At 43.0% G+C, this 26,303-nt stretch overlaps 1 protein-coding gene across 2 annotated transcripts in view; it reads right to left on the bottom strand.

The window, feature by feature from the left end:
- PDZD2 (PDZ domain containing 2) overlaps positions 1–25,522 on the bottom strand; it is a 367,396-nt gene extending 341,874 nt beyond the window's left edge. Inside the window, exons 1-2 of one of the 2 annotated variants that reach the window (XM_027868865.1) lie at positions 25,469–25,522; positions 1,517–1,664 (exon numbers count right to left, since the gene is read on the bottom strand). The gene's annotated coding sequence lies outside the window, so the exon portion shown is untranslated. The remainder of the gene's footprint in view (positions 1–1,516; positions 1,665–25,468) is intronic. The other variant, XM_027868863.1, reaches the window with a different exon arrangement.
- Between the last annotated feature and the right edge of the window lie 781 nt (positions 25,523–26,303).

Genomic DNA, 26,303 nt, shown 5'->3' on the forward strand with positions numbered 1-26,303 from the left:
GTTCCCCCCCCACCCCCATGCTACCTTGTGACACAAGGTTAAGCTGACTAAAAATTTGTTTGTCTCCCTCCTCCCATTTCTCTCATTCAGTTGACCACAAATGAAGAATTAAAAAGAAAATTAGAAGAAAATAGAGGAAAATAGGGGAAGATGAAGAGATGGCATAGAACAGAGGTGGGCTGAACCAAATTAAAATGTAATCGTTGTTGCTGTTCGGTTATTTCAGTCATGTCTGACTCTTTGCGACCCCTTTGGAGTTTTCTTGGCAGAGACACTGGAGTGGTTTGCCATTTCCTTCTCCAGCTCTTTTGACAGATGAAGAAACTGAGGCAAACAGGGTTAAGTGACTTGCCGAGGGTAACCCAGCTAGTAAGTGTCTGAGACCATTTTTGAACTCAGGTCCTCCTGACTCCAGGCCTGGCACTCCATCCATTAGCCACCTAGCTGTCCCCAAAATATAATCAGAAAGTATGTGATAAAATAAAAAACACATGTAATAGAAGATAGATAATGTTAACAGGTGGTTTTCTGAATCAATATGTGTCCCATAGGGAACTTGATGTTTGGTGTAGTGGCTCCATTTTCATTTGAGTTTGATATCATTGGCATACAGGACAAGGAAAAATATAGGTTTTCTTGGGAAAGGTACCAGTCTGACCCCAGAGGACCTGGCATCTATCTAGTTTCAACTCTGCCATAAGTAGATGCATAAGCCACAGTGGGTAACTCAGTGACTCTAGGCCTCACCTTCTTTTTCTGTAAAATGATGGGGTTAATGAAGTGATAGGCTTAGAAAAGTCAGAGAACCTGGCCTTGGGTTCCACCTCTGACATTTCATAATAATAACAGCTAGCATTTACATAGCACTTTAAGATTTGCAAAGCACTTTAAAAATAGTATTTCAATTTATTTTCCCAACACCGTAGGAGATAGCATGCTATTATTATCACCATTTTACAGCTGAGGACACTGAGGCAGACAGAGGTGAAGTGATTTGCCCAGGCTCACCCGGCCAGTAAGTGTTTTCTATTGTGCAACCTGGCTTCCATTTACTAGAGACGTGAGCCTGAGCAAATCACCTGGAATCTCTGCGTGCTTTGAGTAATCCCTAGGACTTGTTTCCAACAAACATCTGCTAATTTAGAGGAGGGAGTTAGCACATGGACACAATCACATCTCCTTTGCCAATTCAAGCTCTAAACTCCATGCTCAGCACCGCTTTAGGCGCTGTGGAATAATGCAAAAGAAGGGTAAGCCACGGTCCCTGACTTCAAGTAACTTACAATCTAGCCAGCCGGGAGAAACTCAAGAGTACAATTAAGTAATTAGATTTATAAGACTGTAGTAGGATAATAATAGCAATCATTTCTATAATAGGACTTTCCAAGTTGCGAAGTGTTTTCCATGTACTACTATCTCACAGCAACCTTGGCAGTGGTGATTTCATCAGTGTGGGTAGTTCACAGGTGGAGACACACCTCTCCCCGTACAGATCGGCAAATATCCTGAAACTTACAGTCTTGGAGAGTCGGGGTGACTTGTACTGGGTCAAAGAGTCAGCGTCTCTGTATTAGAGGCTTGATTTGAACCCAGACCTTCTGTCCAACTGCTCCAAAATGCCTCGAGGCAGATTAGACCAGGAATAATACCAGAGGATCAGAGATCTAAAGACAAAACAAAAATAAATACAAAATTATGGGGTTGGGCTAAACAATATCTCTGGTTCTTCCCAGCTCTAATATCCTCTGCCACGGTAGAAGAGGGAAGAGCAAGGCCTACCTGCTCAGAAGGTAGGTGTAAGAAGGAGCAAAATAAAGCCAGTAATAGGAAGTATATATTGTTCCCCTTCCTCTAGTCCAACTTTGCGGTTATTGTTCAGTCATTTTTCAGTTGCATCTGACTCTTTGTGACCCCATTCTCCTGGCAAAGATACTGGAGTGGTTTGCCATTTCCTTCTCCAGCTCTTTTTACAGATGAGGAAGCTGAGGCAAAGTGAAGTAACTTGCCCAGAGTCACACAGCTGGTAAGTGTCCAAGGCCGGATTTGAACCCAAAAAGATGAGACTTCCTGACTTCAAGCCCAGCACTCTACCCACTGTGCCACCTAGCTGTTCCACCACAGGGGTAGTTATTGGGTAATGGTTATCCTCTCACAGCTCATTGTACTCAGGAATCATGAGGATTAACAAAATGACTAGCCCACCCCACCCACCGAGTTCCATTTAAGTCCTTCCCAAGTTATTTCCCATTAGCCTCCTCCAGTATCATTAGTCTGCAGCTCAGCCCTTACATCCCCTGCAGCTTAAAGCAAGTTGAGTAGATTGTGCCAAGTCAGACTTTGAGCTGGAGCCCTGTTCTCAACCAGAAATTTCATCTCCCCCGGAGAGGAGGTGATTAAGAACTTGGCAAGAACCATTAAATCGTGACTTGTCCCTGCTCCCCGTGCCCTCCTCTCCCTAGCAGTCAAGAGCAGGTTGCATCCTCCCTCTTTGCTGAGTACTGACTTTACATCTCTTTGCTGCTGCAGCAGAAACATTTCTGCCTGGTGCCTTCTGTAAGTAAACAATTCTCATAACCAGGGAAGAGGGGAAGTGAAGGAGGCCTTCAATTCCATTTCTTGGTCAGTTCCACAAACAAAGCAAACCACTGATAAATTAAGTCATCCCAATTGCTCCCCAATGAAGAATCAACAAATTCTAGTTATTGATGGAACTTGGAGTAGTGGGGTAGGGAAAGAATGCCACCCCACTTTCATATTTCAGAAGAGAAAAAATAACATCCTCACTCCCTGCTCCCTTCCCCACCCACCCCCCAAACCCATTAAGGGCAAGATATTGTAACCTTCAAAGAACTGCATGCCTTCCAAACTAGGTGAAGAAACCTCCATATCTTTACAGGATCCATGTGGAAATGGTCAAAGGCCTGTTCTCAACTTGAAATCTCACCTCAACTAGTGTGGGGGGGATTTTTGAAAATTAGTAAAGAAAGAGGCATTATAGTATAGTGGATAGAGAACCAGTCTGCAAAACCTGGGTTCAAGTTTTACCTTTGACATATCCTACTTATGCAGACCTTGGTGAATCACTTAATCTTCCTATGCCCCCCCCAAAAAAATCTAAGTTATAGAGTAGATATTAGGCCACCTAGGTGGTACAGTAAATAGACTGTTGGGCCTGGAGTCAGGAAGACCTGAGTTCAAATCCAGCCTCAGACACGTACTAGCTATGTGACCCTGGGCAAGCCCCTAAACCCTGTTTGCCTCAGTTTCCTCATCTGTCAAATGAGCTGGAGAAGGAAATGGCAAACTACTACAGTATCTTTGCCAAGAAAACCTCAAAAGGAGTTATGAAGAGTTGGACGCAACTGAGAACAACTAAAGAACAGATTTGATGTGCATTGGCAGAGGGAATTCTTTATACCAATGAAATTGGAGGGTTAGTGGGAAAAAAAGTTAGCAAGCAGACCCTGGGCATTAGAGTGAGGATTTCAGGTTGGGGGTTGGACCTCTGATGTCTATGAACTTTGCTCCAGTCTCAGGGGCAGCTTTGACCTGCAGATGGCCAATTCCCTTCTAAGTATGATTAGCAGTGTGCCCAGAAAGCAGTATAAAATGGGGCAAAAAGCAAAGTCCCTCAGGATAGATAATCAGATGTCATCAGCCCTGCTATCTTTTTTACCCTTTGCTTTCTTGGACCCTGGCTCCCCGGCCCTATGATATCTAGCGATCCTCTCTTCCCTGGTCATTTTCCTGGGAGAGAACTTTGGTGGCTATTCCTGTCCCGGAGTCATGAACCCCGAAGGCCAATTGCATTCCTCATAGTGTTTTTGTTGGGAGTAAAGGAGACAATGATGAATGTAGATAGATAGGCTTTGAAGTCTAAATGCAATGCATCATACAAATGAAAGGTGTTACTAATAGGACTGAGGGAAAGCTTAACTGCACCTGACTCTGTATTAGGCGCTTCATGAATCGCTGATGCCAGCCAGCTCAGAATCTGCAGCAAAAGATAATCACCTCCAGTTACAAGGGATATAAACGTTCATGGCCCTAGGATCACAGATGCATATAAGAGGCAGCATGGCTCAATGGAGACAGTGAATCAGGAAGGCCTGGGTTCAGGTCCATTCATCCTAACGGTTCTTGTTATCAGAGATCCTTCCCTCAGTATTTTGGGTTCTTGAAGTTATTAAATAATTAGACTGCTGTATTCAATTGCTTCTGCATCTTGCTTAGTCAGCTCAATCATATGGTTTTGTATTTTAGTCAGTGCCAAATAATCTTGACAATTGTTTTATACTGCAGCTTGAGATCCAGTCATGCTAAACACCCTTTATTCTGGTTTGCCTCCTGCTTGTAGGTGTAGCTATTCTGTAATACATAGTAGTTTGCATGTTGCCTCTCCCACTAGAATGCAAACTCCTTGATGGCAGGAACCATGTTTTTGCTTTTTTCTCTATCCCTAGGACAGTACTTGACATGTAATAAGTTCTTAATAAATGCTTATTTATGATGATGGTTTATATTTTCATTATTTCTCTTTAGAATCCAGACCTTTTGTTTCATCCAATATGCGTTATTATGATTTTGTCTAGTTCTACAAAGTAACCCATTGGTATTTTGATGGCTATACCATGAAATATGTAAATTAATATAATGATTTCTATTATATTAGGATGGCCTGACCATTATTTCAGTCTTTATTTCTAGGTATATGGGTATCTCGAAAGTCTGAATGCAGTTTTAAGCTTTGTTATTGTGTTGTTCAGTCGTGTCTGACTCTTTGAAACCCTATCTGGGGTTTTCGTGGCAAAGTTACTGGAGTGGTTTGCCTTTTCCTTCTCCAGCTCATTTTACAGATGAGGAAACTGAGGCAAACAGGGTTAAGTGACTTACCCAGGATAACAAAGCTAGTAAGTGTCTGAGGCCAGATATGAACTCAGGTCTTCTGACTCCAGGCTTGGTGCTCTATCCACTGCATCACCTAGGTGCCCCTTTTAAGCTTTAATAGCTATTAAAGTCCTGATAGTTCAGCTATTATAGCTTAAAACAGTCCTCAGACTTTTGGGACACCCCTGTGTGTATTTATATAAGTCTTGAGTGGGACTAGGTAAATTAATTCCCAGATAATTTATCCATTTACATAATTCATTTGGGTGAAATTTCTGTTATTTCCACCTGATTTTTAGCAATATAACATAGTAATATTAATGATTTTATAGGTTTTTTGTATTCTACCACCATGCTGATAAAATCATAGGTTCAGATCAAATCTAAAGACAACTTTATCTAAGCCTTTGTTTTGAAAAGCTTCTCTGCTGGGTCTGAGATGAGGCTTTATAAACAAGCCATCATGTCACCTGCAGAGAGGAATAATTTTGTTTCCTCTCTGCCACTGTTCCAACTTTAATTTCTCTTTTGTCTTGCTCTTACAGCTAGCATTTCTAGAATCATGTCAGATGGTCATCAGGTGATGAGTTTTTCAGCCCCAGAAACTTTGTTACAATCCGCATTGATGATGGGAGAGAACCCAAACCAATGAAATTATAGATCTTCAAAGATACTGAAGTGTTAAAGTTATGTATAGATATATGATGATGAAGAGAGGCAGACTTAGCTGGATACAACTTGCCTTCTTTAGATGCCTCCTTCCCTAAAAACGATCAATGCAATCATGAAATGGAAAGATCACAGGATTTTGAATCAGAAAGACCTCACTTCAAATCTTAGCTATGAAACTTACTACCTGTGTGACACTGGGCAAGTAACTTAATCTCTCTGAGCCTCAGTTTCCTCATCTGTAAAATTAAGGATTCGGACTATATGATCTCAATAATCCTTCCTACCTATAAATCCTATATCAGTTTAATAAGTGTAATCCTAAGAAAAGTTGATTCCTGGAGGGGGGGGAACATTATTTTCATTCCTTTTGGCAATGTCCCAAAATTTCAGCCATTCTCCAGAACTACGAGAAAAAGCATGTGGTGTTAGAACAGTCTTGGATTTTATTCTCCAGAAAACATGCAAAGGCAGAGGTTTGGTGAATAAGGTCCTATCTGGGATACCCATGACTCTCAGCCTGCCCCCAACAGCCCCTGTTCTTCTGAGCTTTACTCAGGATTCACTCTTTCTCTGCCACCTTCCTCAGCCTACAACCCTCGTGGGGCACTGAGATAACCCTGTGCTTTGCTCCTTGTTTATGGCTTCTGATCCCAATGTTTGCTGCTGTTGCTGCTCATCTGATCAGCCCTTTCCACTGATTCAGGAGTTTCCATGGATCCCTGTAATCCAAATAAATCCCAGGGAAATAAATTGAGCTTTCTGGAAAGAGCTCTGGATCCTGATCCTGGGCCACTGTTATGAGCAGAGGTGATCTCCTTTTTTCCCCTATGTGTTCATCTTGGAGACTTCAAACTCTATGATGAAGCCTCTCAAAAAGCAGTGTCATCCATCAATCAGTCAGTCAATAAACAGTCGATAAGTATTTAACAAGCACCTACTATGTGAAAGGCACTGTGCTAAGTGCTGGGGATACAAAGAAAGGCAGAAGATTCCTGCCCTCAGAGAACTCACAGTCTAATGGGGGAGACAATACACAAACAACTATGTCCAGACAAGCTACGGGAAGGAAAAATTAGAAAAACAAAATCAACAGAGGGAAAGCACTAGAATTAAGGAGGATTAAGAAAGGCTTCTCACAGAGGTGGGGTTTCAGCTGGGACTTGAAGAAAGCCAGAAGGTAGAGATGAGAAGGCAAGGCATAATAAGCATGGGAGACAGCCAGATAAAATGCCCAGAGCCAAGAAGGTGGAGTGTCCTGTCTGAGGAATAGTAAGGAGACCTGTGTCACTGCATCACTGAGCACATGGGAGTGTTTAAGGTGTAAGAAGCCTGGAAAGACTATAAAAGGCTTTGAATGCCAAACAGGAAATTTTATATTTGATCCTGGAGGTGAGAGGGAGCTGCTGGAGTATACTTAGTGACATGGGGTGACGTGGTCAGACCTACACTTTAGGAAGATCCCTTTAATAGCTGAGTGGAGGATGGACTGGAGTGGGAAGAGACTTGTGGTCTCATCCCCATGATATGAACCAACATGTAGCTAAAAGCTAGAACCAGTGACAGAATGGCAACGCTGAAGCAAGAGGATGCTGAGGGAAAAGGACATAAACTACATTACTGGTCAACTATTAGCATTAATAAAACCAAAAGAAATGAAATGGCAAAATAGCCAGAGTAGGACCTATTGCTCACTCCTCTACCTGCCATCACTAGGGTGGTCCCTTATGCTGGAGCATGTGCTAAAGCATTCACAAATTCATCTGCTTCTAGCATCAACTCCAAGGAAATCATTTTTTGTTTTCCATCTGGGAGATTTTCATTTCAACTGTGGGTAACAACTTAGACGTACTAGAGCTGTACTGTTTGTGGGACCACATCACAGGAACTGATGCCATAGAGAAGGCTTCTTTTTATATTTCAGGGTGGTGAGGTCCCAAGAGACTTTTGGATCTGGGAACCAGGGTTTAACTCCTCAGTCTGATGCATGGTACATGTGACCCTAGCCAAGTCATTGACCTTTATGGGCTCTAAATCATATGAGCCTAAATCCTCTTGAACGGGGCCTTATCTAAAAATTGATCTCAAAAGTGAATAATAATGCCACTATAGTCCAATGCATTTGGCTATTGACAATGCTATTTTTTTTTTGTTTAATTCTAGTGAAAAAAAGTAATAAGTTAGTAGGGATCAAGGAGTTCTGTGGGGTATACAGTGTGACAAGAGCACTGGACAAGTCAGGAGACCTGGGTTGAAGTCCTGGATGGGCCACTATCCAGCAGGGGGACCTGGGGCCAGTTCCTTCAAGTCTCTGGGATGGGCCAGGTCAGCTGAAATGAACTAGGGTGTGTCGGGCAGTTCTTTGAGTCAGGGCAGGGCAGGAATGATAAAACTGAATGGTGTTAGTAATGAATATGCAGGAATAGGTTAAGAAGGCAGGTGGGGGGGGAAGTAAGTCTGGCACACAGGTGTCAAGATAGGCTACTCAGAACAAAGTGGGGTGGGGGGAAGTTGCTCAGACAACCTATCAGTATAGACAGGTTTGGGTTTGAAGTGGAGATGTAGGCCTGAGCCTCCTGGCTAAAACAGTGTAGTGGGGAGGAGATGTATGCAGGAACCAAGGCTGAGCAGGGAAAGGATAGATAGGTGAAGAATCTGGATAAAAAGAAGCTAGGGTAGTGAGAGAGGGGCAAGACAATAAGGTCATGGTTGGGATCTCTCCTAGAAAGTTTTATGAAGAGAGGTTCTAGTAAGGTCCAGAGGCCTTCCAGGCAACATGCCCTTAATGGAAAAGGTTGGAGGGAGAGGGAAATTGGGATGGGAGATGGAAAGGGGAAGAGGGAGAGGGGTAGGGGAAGAGAGGGAGGAGAGGGGACAGGGAAGGGAGGGGGAAGGGGAGAAAGAGGGCAAGGAAGAGAGAAAAAGAAGGAAGAGGGAGGGAGAGGGAGTGGGAGAGGAAAGGGAGAGACAAAGGCAAGGGAGGGAGAAGGAGGGGGAGAAGGGGGCAGGGGACTGTCATATTAAATGGGCCTGGACACTTAAGATAACCTAGCTCCACTAAGTCATAGCTTTGACATTCCTACCAATACAGATCAAAATTCCTCTAGCCTTACTAGATACAGATCCTCTAGCATTATTAGTCTTATAGAGATGCCATTTCCATAAATTCACGTGAACAAACTTTCATGAGAGACAGCATGATAAAATAGATTTGTACCATGTGGGCCCTCTACTTCTGTGACTACCTGTGTGACCCTGGTTTACTTAACCTCACTGGGCCTCAGTTTCCTTATCTGTAAAATGGGAAAGGGATGAGGTAGGCCAGAGTGGGAACGTGACCTTGAGTCTCACAGAGAATGTAAACTACTTTGAGTAAACATAAACAGCAAAAGAAGCGCCAACTATCCCATGGGAAAACTTGTTATAACCCCAGGGCTGTCCTCACATTATGCCTTCTTTGTTCTGTTTCTATATGACATCTGACCTGGCCTGGGGTTGATACGGGGATCCACAATGTTACCCTGTCCTGCTGCCACCCAGGACAACTGGCCTCTTGTGGGTAAACTCCCTTAAACAACCCAATGAACATAATTAATGCTAATACTATTAATAACCAAACTGGTATGAGCCCCTTTTCTTGGGGTATCAGTATTCTCTCCAAGGATATGCCACCCTTCAGTTGGCATAATTAGGGCGGGATAATCAGCCCCCTTAAAGAAAGTTAAACCAGAAGACCTTTAAGGTCCCTTGTAACGCTAAGTCTATGATCCTTATAATTTAGCTAGGCTGATTTTCAAACATACAATCTATCTCCAACCTGTTCTTGAAACCTTTTTCGCTTCATAAGCTAAAAAGCTGCCAGACCTTGCTTTTCACTGGCATAGCTTTCAGGGGCCCAGGGTCATCAACGTGCCTTTAGTGGAAGAATACTACTAATAATAGTGCTTTAACCATTACAGAATGCTTTACATATGCTATTTCATTTGGGCCCCACAACCCTATGAGGCAGGTGCTATTATTATTTCCATTTTACAAATGAAGAAACTGAGACTGAGAGAGGTTAAGTCCAAGATTACACAGCTAGTGAGTATATGAGACAGATTTTGAACCAAAGATTACTTTAAACAAATCCTTCTTCCCAGTTCAAAAATCTTCAGTGGCTCTACACTTGCTACTCACAAAACAAATTTCAAATTCCTGAATTTGACAACAAACATTCTTTACAATATAGCCCAAACCTGTGAAAACAGGACAATAATGACAGATGGTAACAAAAGGCTGAACTACTCAACCTGTATTTTTACTTCTTTTTTTAATCAGCCAAAGAGAATAGTATTTGGATCAAAACAGACAGAACTAAAATGGCTAGTTAGGAATTGAAACCTAAGATAAGGGAGGAAGTAGTAAGTGAACACACTCTTGATGAGTTTAAGCCACTAAGCTTGGACAAACTGGATCTCATATTTATTTACCTGGAGAGACTACCTCACATCCCATAAGCTACATAGAGAAAAGCTTTATAAAAACCAACACTACAGTCTTTACCTTAAGGTTGTTGTTTGACTCATGAAATAATGTATGGCAAAGTGCTTTGCAAATTTTAAAGCACTACATAAATGTTTATGATTATTATTATTGAAAGTTAGATGGGTGTGAACCTTGAGCCTTTGTCAAAGATCTTTGGAAGATCATTGAGAAAGCAAGAATCAGGGCGCCAGGACCAGGGAAGGGCAAGTGACCCAATTTTCAAAAAGGGGAAGAAAGTGAAGGTTGTAAACTACAGGCCAAGTAGCTTGACTGGAATTCCTGCCAAAATTCTAGAATGGATTATTAAGAGTCAACAGAATGGATTCATCAAGAACAGGTCATACCAGACTCACCTCATTTCCTCATTTTTGTTTTTTTTAGAAGGATACTGGACTGGTAGATCAGGGAAATGCTGTAGAAATGGTCTCCTTAGATTTCAACAAAGCATTTGACAAAGTCACTCATTCTATTCTTGTGGACGTGGTGGGGGAAGATGGTTTGGATAATAAGAAGGCTTAGAACTGGCTGAATGACCAGACCCAAGGAAGACATTAATGGTTTTATGTCAACTTGTAGAGAAATCTCTAGTGGAATGTCCCAAGGATCAGTCAGTTCAGTCAACAAGTATTTATTAAGTGCTGACTATATGTCAGGTATTGTGTTAAGTGCTGGGAACACAAATATAAGCTGAGGAGTCCCTGGCTTCAAGGAGCTGACATTCTAATGGGTGAGACAATACACAAAGAGAAGAAGAAAAGAGAAAGGGGAAGGTACTGGTGGGGCTGGGAATGATGTAGTGAAGTCTGTTGGGAAATGATGGCTAGCTTGGGTGGTCTCCTTGAATGGAGTTGTCCCAATCAGAGGGAGGGGCTCTAAGGGAAGAAGATATTCAATATTTTATCAATGATTGGATAAAGGCATTGATGGCATGCTTATCAAATGCTTAGGTGACTCAGTCAGGAGAAATAATCCATTGATGGCAGAGTCATGATTCAAAAAGATTTTCACTACTTCCTTAATATACGCTCATTTCTCAACTTAGTATAGCCTTGGGATACTTCATGATCAGAAGATCATATATTTAGAGTTGTAAAGGACCTCGAAGGTTATTTAGTCCAACCCCCTCATTTTACAGATGCAGAACTGAGGCTCGGATAAGACTCCAGGCCCATTACTTCAGCCACTCTACCCTGCTGCTTCTCTTAGAGGCATAGTGTCTAGATGGAGGAAAGTGATTGTCCTATTGTCCCCGACACTGCTCATTCTGAATCTACGAGGAGGGTGCCACAGCCTGAAGTAGAGAAAACTTAGGGAAGGCATAATAACTGTCTTCAAGTATTCTGAAAGGCTGAAATTGGAAGAGTGATTGGACTCAGGGAAGGGAAGAGTTAAGAGCAATGGATGGAAGTCACCAAGAGGCAAATTTCATCTTCTCATCAGAAGTTCCTAATGATTAGAGCTATTCCAGAATGCAACAGGCTGGGCTGCCTTAAAAAAAGGGTCCATGGACCCCTCACTGGAGGCCTTCAAAGGCTAACTGGTCACTTGTCAGGTATCTTTTATCAAGGATTCTTGTTCAGCTATGGTTTGAGCTAGATGGCTTACATCTGAGGTCTCTTCTAATTCTGAAATTATGAATCCCTTGTAATCCACAAGGCTGATTGAATTCCTTGGGCAGCTAGGTGGTACAGTAGATAGAGTGCTGGGCCTGGAGTCAGGAAGGCCTGAGTTCCAATCTAGCATGATACACTTACTAGCTGTGTGACCCTGGGCAAATACCTTAATGCCTGTTTGCCTCAGTTTCCCCATCTGTAAAATTGGGGTAATAATAGCACCTACCTCCTAGGGTTGTTATGAGGATCAAATGAGTTAATATAGTGCTTAGCACAGTGCTTGGTACATAGTAGGTGCTATATAAATGTTAGCTATTATTGTTGTTATTACTATCTGGCTGCCAAATCCACAACTCAACTGAAGTTATTCTCTCCAAAGTTACCAATGATTTATTAACTGCTATGTCCAGTGGCATTCTTTTCACCTTCTGTGACCTTTCTGAAGCTTTTCTTTTCCTTTCTTTTTTTTTTTTTTTTTTTTGGTGATGCAATTGGGGTTAAGTGACTTGCCTAGAGTCACACAGCTAGTGAGTGTTATGTTTCTTAGGCCAGATTTGAATTCAGGTCCTCCTGACTCCAGGGCAGGTGCTCTATCCATTGCACCACCTAGCTGCCCTGTTTCTGAAGCTTTTGACACTGTTGACCACCCCCTAGTTTTCCTGCCTTGTCTAATGGCTCTTTCTCTGTCCCCATTGATAGAATTTCTCCCATCGTTGCCACCCTAATTGTAATTGGCCCCCAAGGCTGTCCTGAGCCCTCTTACCAACTCTGTTGGTAAGTTAATCAAATCCCAAGGGCTGATTAACTGACCATGTTGATTATATCATCACTATAGAGATGACTCCCAAATCTATATATCATGCCCTAACCTCTTTCCTGAACTCTTCTTGGCATTGTCATTGCCTGGACATATGCATAGACACCTCAAACTCGCCAAGCCTCATATGGAACTATCTTTTCCCCTACATCTACCCCACTTCCAATTGCCTTAATTTCTCATATAGCACATATAAAGCACAGCTATGTTCCTAGTCCCTCAGTGGTATAACCTTGGAGTTATCTTTGACTCTTCCTCAACAACTAGGGAATCCAGGTGGTGGAGTGGATAGCGTCATGAAGACCTGAGTTAAAATTCTGCCTTAGTCATTTACTAGTCACAACTTCTGCCTACCTCAGTTTCCTCATCTATAAAATAAGGATAATAACAGCACCTATATTACAGGGTTGTTGTGAAGTTAGAATGACATAATATATGTAAAGGACTTGGCAAACCCGGAAGCACTACAGAAATGCTATTATTATTATTCCTCTTTCCTCAGACACTACATCCAATCAGTTGCCAAATACTGTCAACTATACGTCCATAACTTTTCGAACATACATCCCCCATGTAACCATTGTGGATCAGACCTATATCACCTCTCACCTGAACTCTTGGTGGAGAATGATGTAAATTGGTCTCCCTGCCTCCAGTTCCCCCCCCACACACCTCCAATCTATCCTCCACACAGCTTTCAAAGTAATCTTCCTAAGGCATATATCTGACCATGACATTCCCCTAATCAAAAATACATCTCCTTAGCCTTTAATCTACTTTTCAGCCATATTTCATTTTATTCTCCTTTATGCATTCTTGGTTATGGCTAAACTGGACACCTTGATGTTCCTTACATTTGGTATGCCATCTTCCCTCCTCCATGGATTTCCACTAACTTAGAATTAGTATTATTATGAATAGTTTTGACCTCATGGACCCTCTGAAAGAGTCTTAGGACCCCCGAGGGTCTCCAGATCACGCTTTGAGAACCACTGCTCTCAATATTGCCTGGCCAAAGCAGAACACAGTGAAACTATCATCTTCAGTATTCTAGACACCATGCCTTTATTAACATAGCTAAAAATTACATTAGCTTTTTTGGCTATCACATCACAATGTTGAAAAAAGCTAGTAAAATGTTTTTATATCTAATATGGTAAATATCAAGAGATATAACAAACAAGAACAAAAGCTCTTTAGGATCCTTGATAATTTTTAAGACTGTGAAAGGGGTCCGGGCTACCAGGTGGCACAGGGGATAGAGCACTGAGCCTGGAGTCAGGAAGTCTCATCTTCCTGAGTTCAAATCTGGCCTCAGACACTAACTATGTGACCCTGGGCAAGTCACTTAGCCCTGTTTGCCTCAGTTTCCTCATCTGTAAAATGAGTTGGAGAACTATTTTGCCAAGAAAACCCCAAACGGGGTCGTGAAGAGTCTGACAAGACTGAAATGATTGAACAATAACAAAAAGGTGTCCAGAGACCAAAAAAGCTTGAGAACAGCTGATCTGGAGTATGGAAGGATATGGACAATCTATAGAATGTTCACAAAAGAGTGGTTAGGATGGTCGGGACCTTCAAGACTATAAAGAAGTGGAGATGCTTAATTTGGAGAAGACTTGAAGAGAGGGTGGGGGAAGGGAATGACAACAGCCTTCTTCAAGTATTTGAAAGACCACCATGTATAAGAGGAATTAATTGTCCCTTCTATCCCTCTCCCTGCCCCCTGAAGTCCTAGTAGCAATGGGCAGAAGAGGAAGAAAGCTAGATATTGATTGATATAAGGATATATTTCCTAACAATTGGAGCCATCTCCAAGTGGAATAAACTGTTTCAGGAGATGGTGGGATCTTCCTCTCTGGAGATCTTTAAGTGACCACTTGTCCACACTGCTGCACATTCCTACTCAGGTGTATGTATACCCCCAATTCTTTCAACCCTGAGGTCTCCTCCAACTCTGAGGTTCTGTTATTCTATCACACCTTTCCATTGAAATATCATCCTCTCTCCTGCTACATCAACCATAGCAGACCATTCACACCACAGTGTTCTGCCATTATGACTTTCTTCAGACCATTTCTTGTACATGGAAGGGTTCCTCACCCTGCCATTTGAAAGTCCACTCTTTCTTTTAAGGACCGGCTCTAATGCCACCTTCTCATGAAACCTTCCAGGAGCTCTGTCCCACTCCCACTCTCAGCCAGAAGGGATCTCTCCCTCCTCTGAATCCACAAGACAATGAGCTCCTTGAGGGTAGAGACTGTTTTTAACCTTTCTTTATATTCCCAGTGTTTAGTTCAGTACCTGGTATATAGAAGGCACTTAATAAATGCTTGTGGCCTGAAATACCTTTCTTAAAAAATGTATAGATCACAGAATTTTAGAGTTGGTGGGACCTTAGATATTGTTTACTGCCATGCTTTTTTTTTTTTTTTGGCTTTTTGGTGATGCAGTCAGGGTTAAGTGACTTGCCCAAGGTCACACAGCTAGTAAGTGTCAAGTGTCTGAAGCTGAATTTGAACTCAGATCCTCCTGACTCCAAGGCTCTATCCCCTGTGCCACCCAGCTGCCCCTCGTCATGCCTTTATAATACATTTAAGGAAGCTGAGAGATAAAAATGACTTGCTCAAAGTCACGGCACTAGTTCTATTTTTGAATTATTTTTATTTGTGTACATATGTAAGGGGAGAGTGGTTCCACCCCCCAGCGGGAACAAGGCCCAGACAGCACAAAGCAATTGACAATGCTGACTAGAGGACCAGAAGTGCCCTGACAGATGAAGGATGCACAGCCTCACACTCTAGCCCCTTATCCATAAACTTGAAGGTAAACAATAGGTACTTGGGAAAAACCTAGTGACAGCCAGAGGGCCATGCCTGTCCCCTCACCCTGCTGACCGAAAGGTTTGTGACCATCGGGTACTGCCCTTTGGGCGTCAGCCTGTGGGGTATCTGAGCAGTACCCCTTTTCAAAACTGAGGCTGCAGCAACAGACAGGGGCCTGATCCTGTGTTTCCACTTGCCCATGCATCCCTGACTGGCACCAAAGTCTCCAAGGCTCTCTCTAATCCAGTGGTGAGTTAATCCCTTGCATGCTATTCTGTTCTACAGGGCAAGAGTTGATCCACACTAAGACACTGAACTTCCAGGTTCTGTTTCTCTCCCATTCCCATATTTCAGCTGGAAGAATAAAGAGAAGACAAATGGACAGTCATGTGAGAGGAGCTCAGGACTAAATGGAATGAGCGGTCTATATTTTATGCAGTGAATGTGTCTGCTTTTACTATGCATTTACTAATCTAATTAAATCGCTTAAATTATGGCCTCCAGTGAAGGTAAAAGCATGAAGTAGCATAAAAGAATGAGAAAAGAAGGAGGCAAGGGACTCAATTTTATGGGCACCAAGCCAAAGACTTTAAGACACTTTTCCTAGATAGAGTCATGAACATAACAGTGAAATACCAGTGGCAAAGTGCTGCTTGAACAGCAGCCATGTGCCCTTGGGGAGCTGACCATTTCCTGGAACCACACTGCTACATTTAATATATGTCATCTCCCCTACTATATTGTCCCCTCCTTTATGTTGGGGACTGTGTTGTATTTGCCTTTGCATGCCAGCTAGTACAGAGCCATGTCCATAGCAGATGCTATGTAAAGGTTTGTGAAATGAGTAAATGTTTACAAGTGGTATATTTGTTTTGGACAGTCCTTAGCTTTTTTTTGGATAATTAAATTTTACCCTGACAGCTTATCCTCTTGTATTCTTTATTTCTACTTATTCCATCCTTCTTTTTGTATTTTGCTATCTGGTAACCATAGGAATAGAGAAGCTGGGTCACAGGTGTCCTTGAGTGTTATTTCAGCTCCGTGGAACCACTAATTTTTCAGACAAAAGACCCTGCATCAACCAACCAACCAATCAGCTGAAGGAAGACTGTTTGAAAGGTTCCTTCTGATTCTCTTATAATTAGCTGAACAAAAGGACTTGAGTGCACATATAAGTCACAGATGATATGGGGAGTGGAAATTGCTAGTCCTACCTTCATAAGAAAATAAAATAGATGACTCCTCTTGTTGAAAGAGAAGACCAAGGAGACAAAAGTTTCTGTCCTTGAGAAGAAAGGGAATGTTCACAAGGTCATTTACAAGGAGTATTTACAAGGTCATCAATATTACCAAGAGACCAGCCTTTACTACCCGCCTGGGACCCCTAGAGATCAGGGAGTGGGATTAAAAGTTTTCCCTCTCTATTTTCATCTCCCTTGTTAGCTTACTCTTTGAAAAAAGGAAGAAAGAGTTTATCGCTGCTAATTACTAAAAAATAAACTTTGTCAGAGACAGAAGAATAGGAGAGGGAACTGATTTTGTTGACTTCTCACAGAAAGAATGGCTCTTGATCTCCAGTAATGGCTAACTCTCCCCACCTTTCTCCAGCAGTGAATCAGCAGGGAAGACAAAACACAAAGCACCTGGGGGAAGTTGGAATCACTTACTTGATCTGTTGATTCTGAACCTTTATACTGCCACTGCTGCGACACAAATTCCTACTTCTCTACCTGGACATTGTTCTCTCTCCCTCTCCCTTTCTCCCTCTCCCTCTCCCTTTTTCTCTCTCCTCTCTCTCTCTCTCTCTCTCTCTCTCTCTCTCTCTCTCTCTCTCTCTCTCTCTCTCTCTCTCTCCCCCTCCCTCCCCCCCCCCCCTCATTCCTCCCCCCCTCGCCCCCCCCCCCCCCCCCCCCCCCCGTCTCTTTCCCTCTCTCAATGACATTAGTTCCCACACAGTACAATGACCACTTCCGTGTAGATGTTACCCAAATCTGACATGCTCAAGCTCATCTCTAACTGCCCACTGAACACCTTTACTAGGCTGGTCACTCAGATTCAGTATGTGCAAAATGCACTTACCTTCCCCACCAAAAGCTGTCTCTTCTCCCAAAACTCCTGTTTTTGTTCATGGCACCACCATCCTGCCAGTCACCTCCAAAGCATCCTTTACTCATTCCTCTCCCTTACCCCTCCACATCTGATCTGCTGCCAAGTCCTGTTGATTCTATCTCTAAAATATTTTCTCCTTTTTCACTCCCACTGCCCTGCCTTTATCCCATCCTCTTCCTTAGCCTGTTATAATAGCTTCCCAGATCAACTTCCTGCCTCTAGTCTGTTATCCTTCACACCACAGGCTTGAGTAATGAATCACTCTGCTCACACACTGGAAACCTCCACCAGTCAACCACCCAATAAACTATACTCTTTAGCCTAGCATTCAAGACCCTCCACACATTGGCCCCTTCTTCCTTTCTTAGCTTTCTCTGATACCACTCCTCTGTACTCATGTATCCAAATACCATCTTCACCAGATGATTCTGGTCTCTATTTTCATCTTGCCCTTTCAGCACCATATACTTCTGCTCAAATCATCCCAATGCCTGCACTGAATGGATTCTCACTGTCTTTCTCAATCTGCCTGCTGAAATAATTTGCTTCTTTTAAGGTCCAATTTCAATCCTATCTCCTGGATGGGACTTTCTTTGATATTAATTAGAACTGAGCACTCCCTTCTCAAACTTCTCTTGACACTCCATAAAGACCTCCATTTTGAATTTATTGTCCAACATGTATTATAATCATTTGGGTACATGTATCCTTTCCTCTGTTAGAGGGCAGGAATGACGTCCAATTTCATCTTTGCATTTCAGCACTTGGTGCCTTGAACATTGTTGGTGCTTAATAGATGCTCATGGAAATGAATGAGATGCAGTTTCCTACATTCTTGGACTCTAGGTGGGGAGAGTCTTGCAGCAAAAGGGTCTGGGGATGGGTTTAACACCTCAATGAATTCTGGGATCTGTTATCAGTTCACACTGGACATAACACTCCCTGTTTCCCCTTGGTCTTTATCCCATTCACACCTGCTAAGCCAACCTGACTATTAAGATTTTGCCCCTTTGCCAAGTATGTATCTAAATTTCCTGCCCTCCTCTGCTCATGCTAATTCAAGAGCAGAGATTCCAAACGCCACTGACTGAGGAATAATTGGGAGGTCCCTCTGGCCCGCTGGGTTAGAGCCCAAACCCTTGTGCAATCCTCCCTCCCACCCCCAGAAGGACAACAAAAACTCGAGGGGCCAGGATATCATCAGATGTTCCCATAGCTTAGCCTCCTGCCAGGTAATTAAAACTATACCTACAGCTGAGCTGTAGTGGCAAATGAGCTACTTTTTCCAAATAACACGGACTTTACCTCTGGTGCATTGATGATTTACCAGCTAGTTAGGGCCAAGACATTCCTTAAGCTAACACAGTGGGAGCTGATTCTCCACAGCCAGCTCTACTGTGTGGCCCTCGTAATCCCGGCTCCCTCTCCCCCTCTCTGGGCAGACCCCACTCAACTAGGAAAACATGGATGTGATTAGGAACCTCTGCTTGGTCCAAACGGTTGCAGTTCCCCTCTCATGAGCAGACAGAAGCAGGGCTGAGTCTGCATCAGCTGCTTAGCAAGCCCAAGGGATGTGAGTGGCAGCCGTGGAACTGAGCTGACTGGGCCAACAAGAAGGCATTGCAGGAAGAAAATTGCTTCTATTAAACCAAATCCATCCTCAGATGATTGGCTAGAGAATCAGTTCCAGGCCACCACAGTCCTTTCCTTGACCACATTACTCTGTCATTTGCAGCTACATTTTTCCATTATCACCACCTAATAAAAAGGGTTTGTTTTGTCCCCCCCCACACACACCCCCAAGGACACAAAGAGCATCCACAGCATAAAGGGCAAAGGAAAATGATCCAGCAGGCTGCTTTTATTATTTCACCTCCCGGGCACTGAGCCTTGAACCCAAACCCAGTAAGGATAACAATTTTGACATGCAAGAACAAGATTTGGGCAGAATGCCTTTGAAAACTGGAGACAAAGAAGGAGAGGGCTCTGAATGCACTGCAACTATCTCCAGCTATTTTTATGTTGATTTGGGGTGTGGGGGACACCGGAGTTCTGATTCATGAAAACCTGATCTCCTCCCCCTTTGTCTCTATGTTCCTCAGAGAGAGAAAGAATCCTAAATTGCTCCCTCCAGTTGGGGGGTCCCAAAGTCGGAACCAGAAGAACTTGCTTCTTGGGAATGAAAGACTGAGGTCAAGGATGCTGTCCACACCACAGCCTGTTGGGGGGGGAAGAGGTCAGCATGGGTCAGAGGGGAAGAAAAGAATGAAGCTGTCCTTTTCACTTGAATAAAAGAAAAATGACTTGTGAATCAACTGCTGTAATGAGATGAACCAGCCCCAGTGAAAAATGCAACAAACATTTAATTAGCATCTACTATAAGCTAGGAGGTAGGGATACAAAACCAAAATAAAACAGCCCCTGACCTCTAGAGGCTTATCTTCCAGTGGGGGTGATGATTTAACACGTAGGGAAATAAGTAAACACAAAGTAAATTTGGGAGAGAGCAAGCACTAACAAGGAGTGAGGAAATCCAGCTGTGGGAGGTGGCAGCCCAGCTGAGCCTCGGAGGGAGCTCGGAGGAATTCTAAATGGTGGAGATGAGGAGGGATGCATTCTGAGTGGAGGGACAGCCTGAGCAAAGAGAAGAGGCAGGAAAGATGGCATGGTATGTTTGGTTTTTTGTTGTTGTTGTTGTTGTTGTTGTTTGGGGTTTTTTTTAGGCAATTGGGGTTGCCTAAACCCCAGTAAGTGTCAAGTGTTTGATCTGAGGTCACATTTGAACTCAGGTCCTCCTGGCTTCAGGGCCGGTGCTTTATCCACTGCGCCACCGGGCTGTCCCTTGCATGGTTATGTTTGAGGAATAGCCAGTAACCACTCTGGCTGGAACGGATAATGTATTGCTTTTCAGCCTTTTGGCTAAGGTCAAATGAGGAAGATAGATATCTCTCAGTCAACAAGCATTTGGACAGACAGTGCAAGAAAGGGCATAATGTGAAATAAGTATAGAGAGGGGAAAGCCAAATTGCAGAGTGCTCTAAATGCCAAGGTGAATTGAAAAGTGTTTATTTTATCCTCTGGGCAACACAGAGCCACCAAAGGTTTTTGAGTAGGAGAATAATGAAGTCACTTTGATTTAGGAATATTCATTTGGCAGCTGTGTGGAGAGCAGCCTAGAGAGGGGAAAGTCTTGAGGCGGGGATTTTAATTAGGAGGGTACTACAACAGTCCAGGGGAGAGGTGATAAAGACCTGAATTGGGGAGGGTAAGGGCTAAGACATTGGAGAGGAGGAGGGTTTTGAACAATGTTGTTGCAGTACAATCACAATAGGTGGCAACTGATTGAATGTGAGAATAAGGAAAAGGGAAGTATCAAAGCTAGCTCCAAGACTGTAAACTAGCTGTTGAGGCATAGAGAAGGTAGGGGCAGTTCAGGTCTCTGGACTTCCAACTCCACACACCCTATTCCGTATGGAGCCACAAGCTGAAAAAGGTAGGGGTGTGTGTGTGTGTGTGTGCTGATAGGGACTTACTTTATTGTGATGAAATTGAAAAGCTCTTTGAATACCTTGAATCCTAATTAGAACTGGGGTAAGGGGGAGAGCAAAGAAACTTGCCTAGGTCACTTTTTCAAACCAACCCATCCATTCAGGAAGATGGAGGTGGCATGGTATAATATAATAAGAGCATTAGCTCTCAAGTCAGAGGACCTGGATTCAAATCCCAACTCTGAAAATTAGCTACCTGGGTGACCACGGACAAGTCACTTTACCTCCTTGAACCTCAGTTTCTTCATTTGTAAAATTGGGATAGCCTCTGAGGTCCTTTACAGGACCTTATTCTAGATCGAAGATCTCATGACAGAGCAAATACAGTCAGTATTGTTGACCACTTCTCTGGTCTGCTTGCTGGCAGAATTGGTTATTTGCAAAGTTGCAACAAACCTTCAAGGTAAGTGCAGTTTTGGCTGCCAACCCCACAAAAGATGCACATCACCGTTTCCATACGCAGCCATTCCCACACACTTTCCACCTCTCACTCCATCAGAGCCATAACCTGGGGCAATGGTGGAGTGGGGAAAGGAGGTGTCTAAAGCATAACTGCTTCTGTTAAGGTAAGCTGGAGGTCATGGGAATTGAGGAAGTAGAGGAATTGGGATGCCAGCTGTTCAAATGGAGCAGATGTTGGTGTGGAAAAGAAAAAAGAAGCCTAAGACAGGAATTACTGGGGAACGAAGGGGAGTCAAGCAAAATGGTCCCTGTCCTGAAGCCTCTTGGATAAAAGTTCGAGGGGGAGGGCATCACACACCACATCCCTTATACCATCTCCTGAAAACTGTCTGGCCTCAGAAAGTGCAATAAAAAGCACATCATCTGACCTTTTAATTTTTTTTTCAAACAAGACACAGCAGGCTCCAAACATGACCTACTTTTCCTGCTCTCGTCTGCACACAAGAATTGACTAAGATTCTCCCTGATGTCCTTTTTTTGTCTTTCAGAAGAGAAGAATCTCCGTCAGCTGGCCGGAGCCTTTATGCCACGTCAAGAGAACCAGCAAGGACAAACAGGCCTGACTGCATCAAGAATCAGACTTGACTTCTAGCCTCATCAGGGACTTTTAACTGAGCTCATGAAAAAAAACAATGAAAGCCCAATTCAGGCCCTTATATTGTGCCAGCATTTAATTTAAAGGTTTTTAGCAGCAGCAACTGAAAACAAGATATTATTGATTAGCCGCGCAAAACAAAAATTCCTTTTCCAAAGCTCGAGGCCTGAAGGAAGGTCCCCTCCTGGGGCACAGCTCCTGCCCCAGAGCTCAATCACCTTTAAAACCTTTCTGTGGTATTTTACAAATTCTGCATCTGACATTAAAAATTAATTGACTCCTTCCAACCCTTCAAAGAATCAGAACACAACAAGGCTTTAAAGTGTCGGGAGACAGTGATTAAAAATATAAGAGACAAGCACCTAGCTTAGGGAGAAACCAAGCACAATTTTTAAAAGTTAGCAACCTATTGATTTTTTTCTATTTTTACTTCAGAGGCAATGCAGCTTACGACTGCTCCAATCTGCAGGGGGTTTTTTCTTACATTGGTGCTCCCAATTATAATTCCTAATTGAAAAACATTACTTTTATAATTAGAAAAGTGCCAGAGTGTCCCAGAGCCCTGGCATCCTGATTCAGATCCATGGGTTGCTTGTTTATTTCCCACAAGATAAAACATGGCTTCTTACAGGTTTTCTGGACAAATTACGGCCTTGCGGCATTTCTTTCCAATAGTACTCCCTCCTTTCCAGGACTGTCCAGGACCGTTTGACTTCACGTCAGACTTGGTCTTTCTGAAAGCACTGCTTTAACAACGGGATATATGAATTGAGGATTTGGAGATACTCAGGAAATTAAGACTTTTTTTTTCCTGGTCTAAGTCTGTGATTTCACGGGTATAGGTAGGGATTTCACAGATATAAAATATCCCTCACCAAAGTAGATCAGCAATTGTTCAGCAATGCATAGTTTTAAAGAATTGCTTGGGGGCAGCTAGGTGGTGCAATGGATAGAGCATCAGCCCTGGAGTCAGGAGGACCTGAGTTCAAATTCGGCCTCAGACATTTGACACTTACTAACTGTGTGACCGTGGGCAAGTCACTTAACCCTGAATGCTTGGACAAAAGAATCGCTTGGAGTATCAAGAGAGTAAGTAACAAATTGCCCAGAGTCACATAAACCAATGGGTGTCAGAGGCAAGGCTGGACCTCAGATCTTCCGGACTGTGCAGCTGGCTCTGAATCCACAACATCCCAGAGCCCCAAGGCATAGGAATGATCAAGTGGATTTGATTTTCTGGAAATCAGGATCTGTTTTCCCAGTGTTAGGTCAACCTTATTGGGCGCAAAGTGAAAACTGCCTCCATTACACCAGAAGGCCCAGCCTGACCACTACAAAGGCAGGTTCAATAAGGAAAGGCCTATCTGATAATGACTGGGTGAGTTCCATTCCAACCGGCTAGGTGCCCACCCTCAGAACCTCCCCTATAGCATTTGCGAATGTGTTTGATACTATTTGTCCTGGGTGCAGGGGTAAAAAACACAAAATTTTGTTATGGCTGTTTTGTTGTTATTGTTCAGTTGTTTCAGTTGTGCCTGATGCTTCACGACCCCATTTGGGTTTTCTTGGCAAAGATACTGGAGTGGTTTGCCATTTCCTTATGGAAAAGTTCTGGTTGTTAACTATCTACCATTTCAAAGACACGGCCCTTTTAGACATGTGGGATCAAAAGATCATAGAATTAGAGCAAGAAGTCACCTCAGAGGCTATCTGTTCAATTCCTTCATTTCACAAATGAAAAAAAATGAGGCTCACAGAAGTAGCGACTTGCCCACACTGGGCATTGCACCCAGAGAGTTAGGGCCAGAGTTAGAACCTAGGGACAGAATCTGGTGCTGTACTATACTGTCTCCTAGTTCAGTACAATTATGCAGTTCTATAATATCTATCCATAAGCCAAATATAAATTATAATTATGATTATATAGAATACATATGTTAATATATTATGTGGTAATTATACCTTTATATCTATAGTAGTATGAATAAAAATTGTAGAAGATAAAACCACTGGAAAATTTTTAGCACCTGCCATTTTGTTTAAAGATAGTCAACTGACCTATCTAACTTAAGGCTTACCTCAGTACTTTTTAGTAATTTACCAAATATGACCAAAATTGATCATTTTTATAAAAAAGTTGTCATGAAACAAATAAACAAATAGCGAAAACTGGGTGATTGGAAGGAGAGACCACTTTGTCTCTCCTTCTAATCCCCCAGTTTTTGCCATTCAAACAAGAGATAGAAAAGAATTAGGGGAGAGGGAGGTAGAGGAAGTGTACTTATTTCAGTAGTATTAAAAATGTACCCAACAAATACAAGGTAGGCAGAATCCTCATCAGAGCATTCTGAACATGGAGCTGTCATCCAGAGCGGCTCTTTCAAAGCTTCAGTCCATCTGGGCTTTCCCTTCTCCCTCACTGGCTTTTTTCCAGTGCCTTTTGCAAAGGGCAGGGCCAGTTAGACAAGATCCTACCAAGTGAGATTGTAGAAGGATCTGGGTAGCCCTGGAGTCAGAGGGCTGCTGTCAGCAAATCCCCTAGCATTGAGCCCAATCTCACTGATGTCTCCAAGCCTGAGGAAAGGGCTCCTACTCCCTCCTAGAATATACTAACCACATTTGTGCTTGGGCTTCACATCTCTTTTGTGTGCCTACTCTCCTCAAAAGGAAGCCCTTCCAGATTAACAGAACTTGCCAGGGCATAGCCTTCAAGTACCCAGGGTCACCTCCAAGCCAGAAGGAGCTCCTGGAAGATGACTTCAGTGGTAACTCCCAATCTCAGGGTTTGAAGAATAGAGATGAAAAAGTGTTAAGAAATCTGACAAGAGGAACCACTGATGAACTAGGAGAGAGGAGGAACCAGCCAACATGTCAGAGTACTCAATTCTGTAAAAAGCTTAGTCATTTCAGGGCTTAGCAAAGGGAATACTTGCTGAAGCCAGAGAATCAGACCAGTCTCAGATGTGGTAGTGGCACAGTAGGCTTTGACCCAGATTCAAAGTAGATTTAATGCTTGCTGCTAAGCAGAAAGAAGAAGGCAATGAAAAGCAACACAGCCTCTGGGGGAAGGGAGCAGCCCTTCACTGACTGATGCCAACGCAGAGCTAACATTCTGCCCAAGGCCCTGGACCCTCCTCCTCACAAAGGTCCTTTGTGACAAAACAAAGCCTCACAGGAGGAAGAAAAAACAGCAAATGGAGAGAGCAAAGGAACACAGGAGAGCAAGAGAACAAGGTGGCAGGAGGGAATTTATAGCAGTAGAGGATCCTAAAATAACAAAATGGAGAATCCCAAAGAAGGAAAAGAGGGGTCCTTCAGGCAGTTCCATTGTCTGGATTCTCTTTCATACAAGCAAGTTATCTTATCAACGAGACTTCACAAAAAAAAAAAAAATGAGACATAATCGCCTTACCCACCTTTCAAAAAACAGCAGATGCCAGGCCGAGCAGACACTGTAACTGAAAGTTGTAACCATCTGTCCTTAAGAAGCAAAGTGCCCTGGAAGGTGCCAAACAAATGACCCATTAGAGTCCTCTGTAGCCTTATCTTCTCTTTCCCAGATCCCCAACCTTCTTTTAAAAGAGGAACAGTAAATCCCAGGTGTGATCATATAACTTAAATTTCATTCATTCATTTAACAAGAATGTATTAGGTGCTTGTCTCTCTCAGGGTCTGTGCTTGATATTGGTGGTACAAAGACAAAAACAACACAGTTCCTGCCCTCAAGGTGCTTACATTTGAGGGGAGGAGCGGGAGCATAGGAATACATGTATAGGAATAACATATATACAGATAAGTAAATTTAAAATATTCATGCTACGTAAATACAAGGTAATAGGAGGCAGTTTGGTATAGTAAATGGAGAACCAGCCTCAGAGCCAAGACCTGGGTTCTAATCCTTCCCTCCTCTGATATTTCCTGAGGGACCCTGGATAAGTCACAATACTACAGTGCTCTATGCAATTCCTTAAGACCCTTTGGTACAGAGAAAATGCTGACCTACATTAGTAGAGGGAATTTCCTCACCAAGGAGCATATTATTCCAGTGAAATCTTAGGTTTAGTCCCTATTCCTATTCCTAAATACAAGGGAATGGGGAGGGGGAGTAATGAAGCCACTAGCGACTGGGAGAAGGATTGGATTTGTGTAAAAAGTGGCACATGAACTGAACCTTGGGAAAGCAAGGAATTCTAAGAGGTGGAAGAGTGAAGAGAACATATTCAAAGCAAAGCTGATACACAGCCTGTGAAA

Source organism: Vombatus ursinus, unplaced genomic scaffold (genome assembly GCF_900497805.2).
Source record: "Vombatus ursinus unplaced genomic scaffold, bare-nosed wombat genome assembly UNPS02014791.1, whole genome shotgun sequence".
NCBI classification, from domain to species: domain Eukaryota; kingdom Metazoa; phylum Chordata; class Mammalia; order Diprotodontia; family Vombatidae; genus Vombatus; species Vombatus ursinus.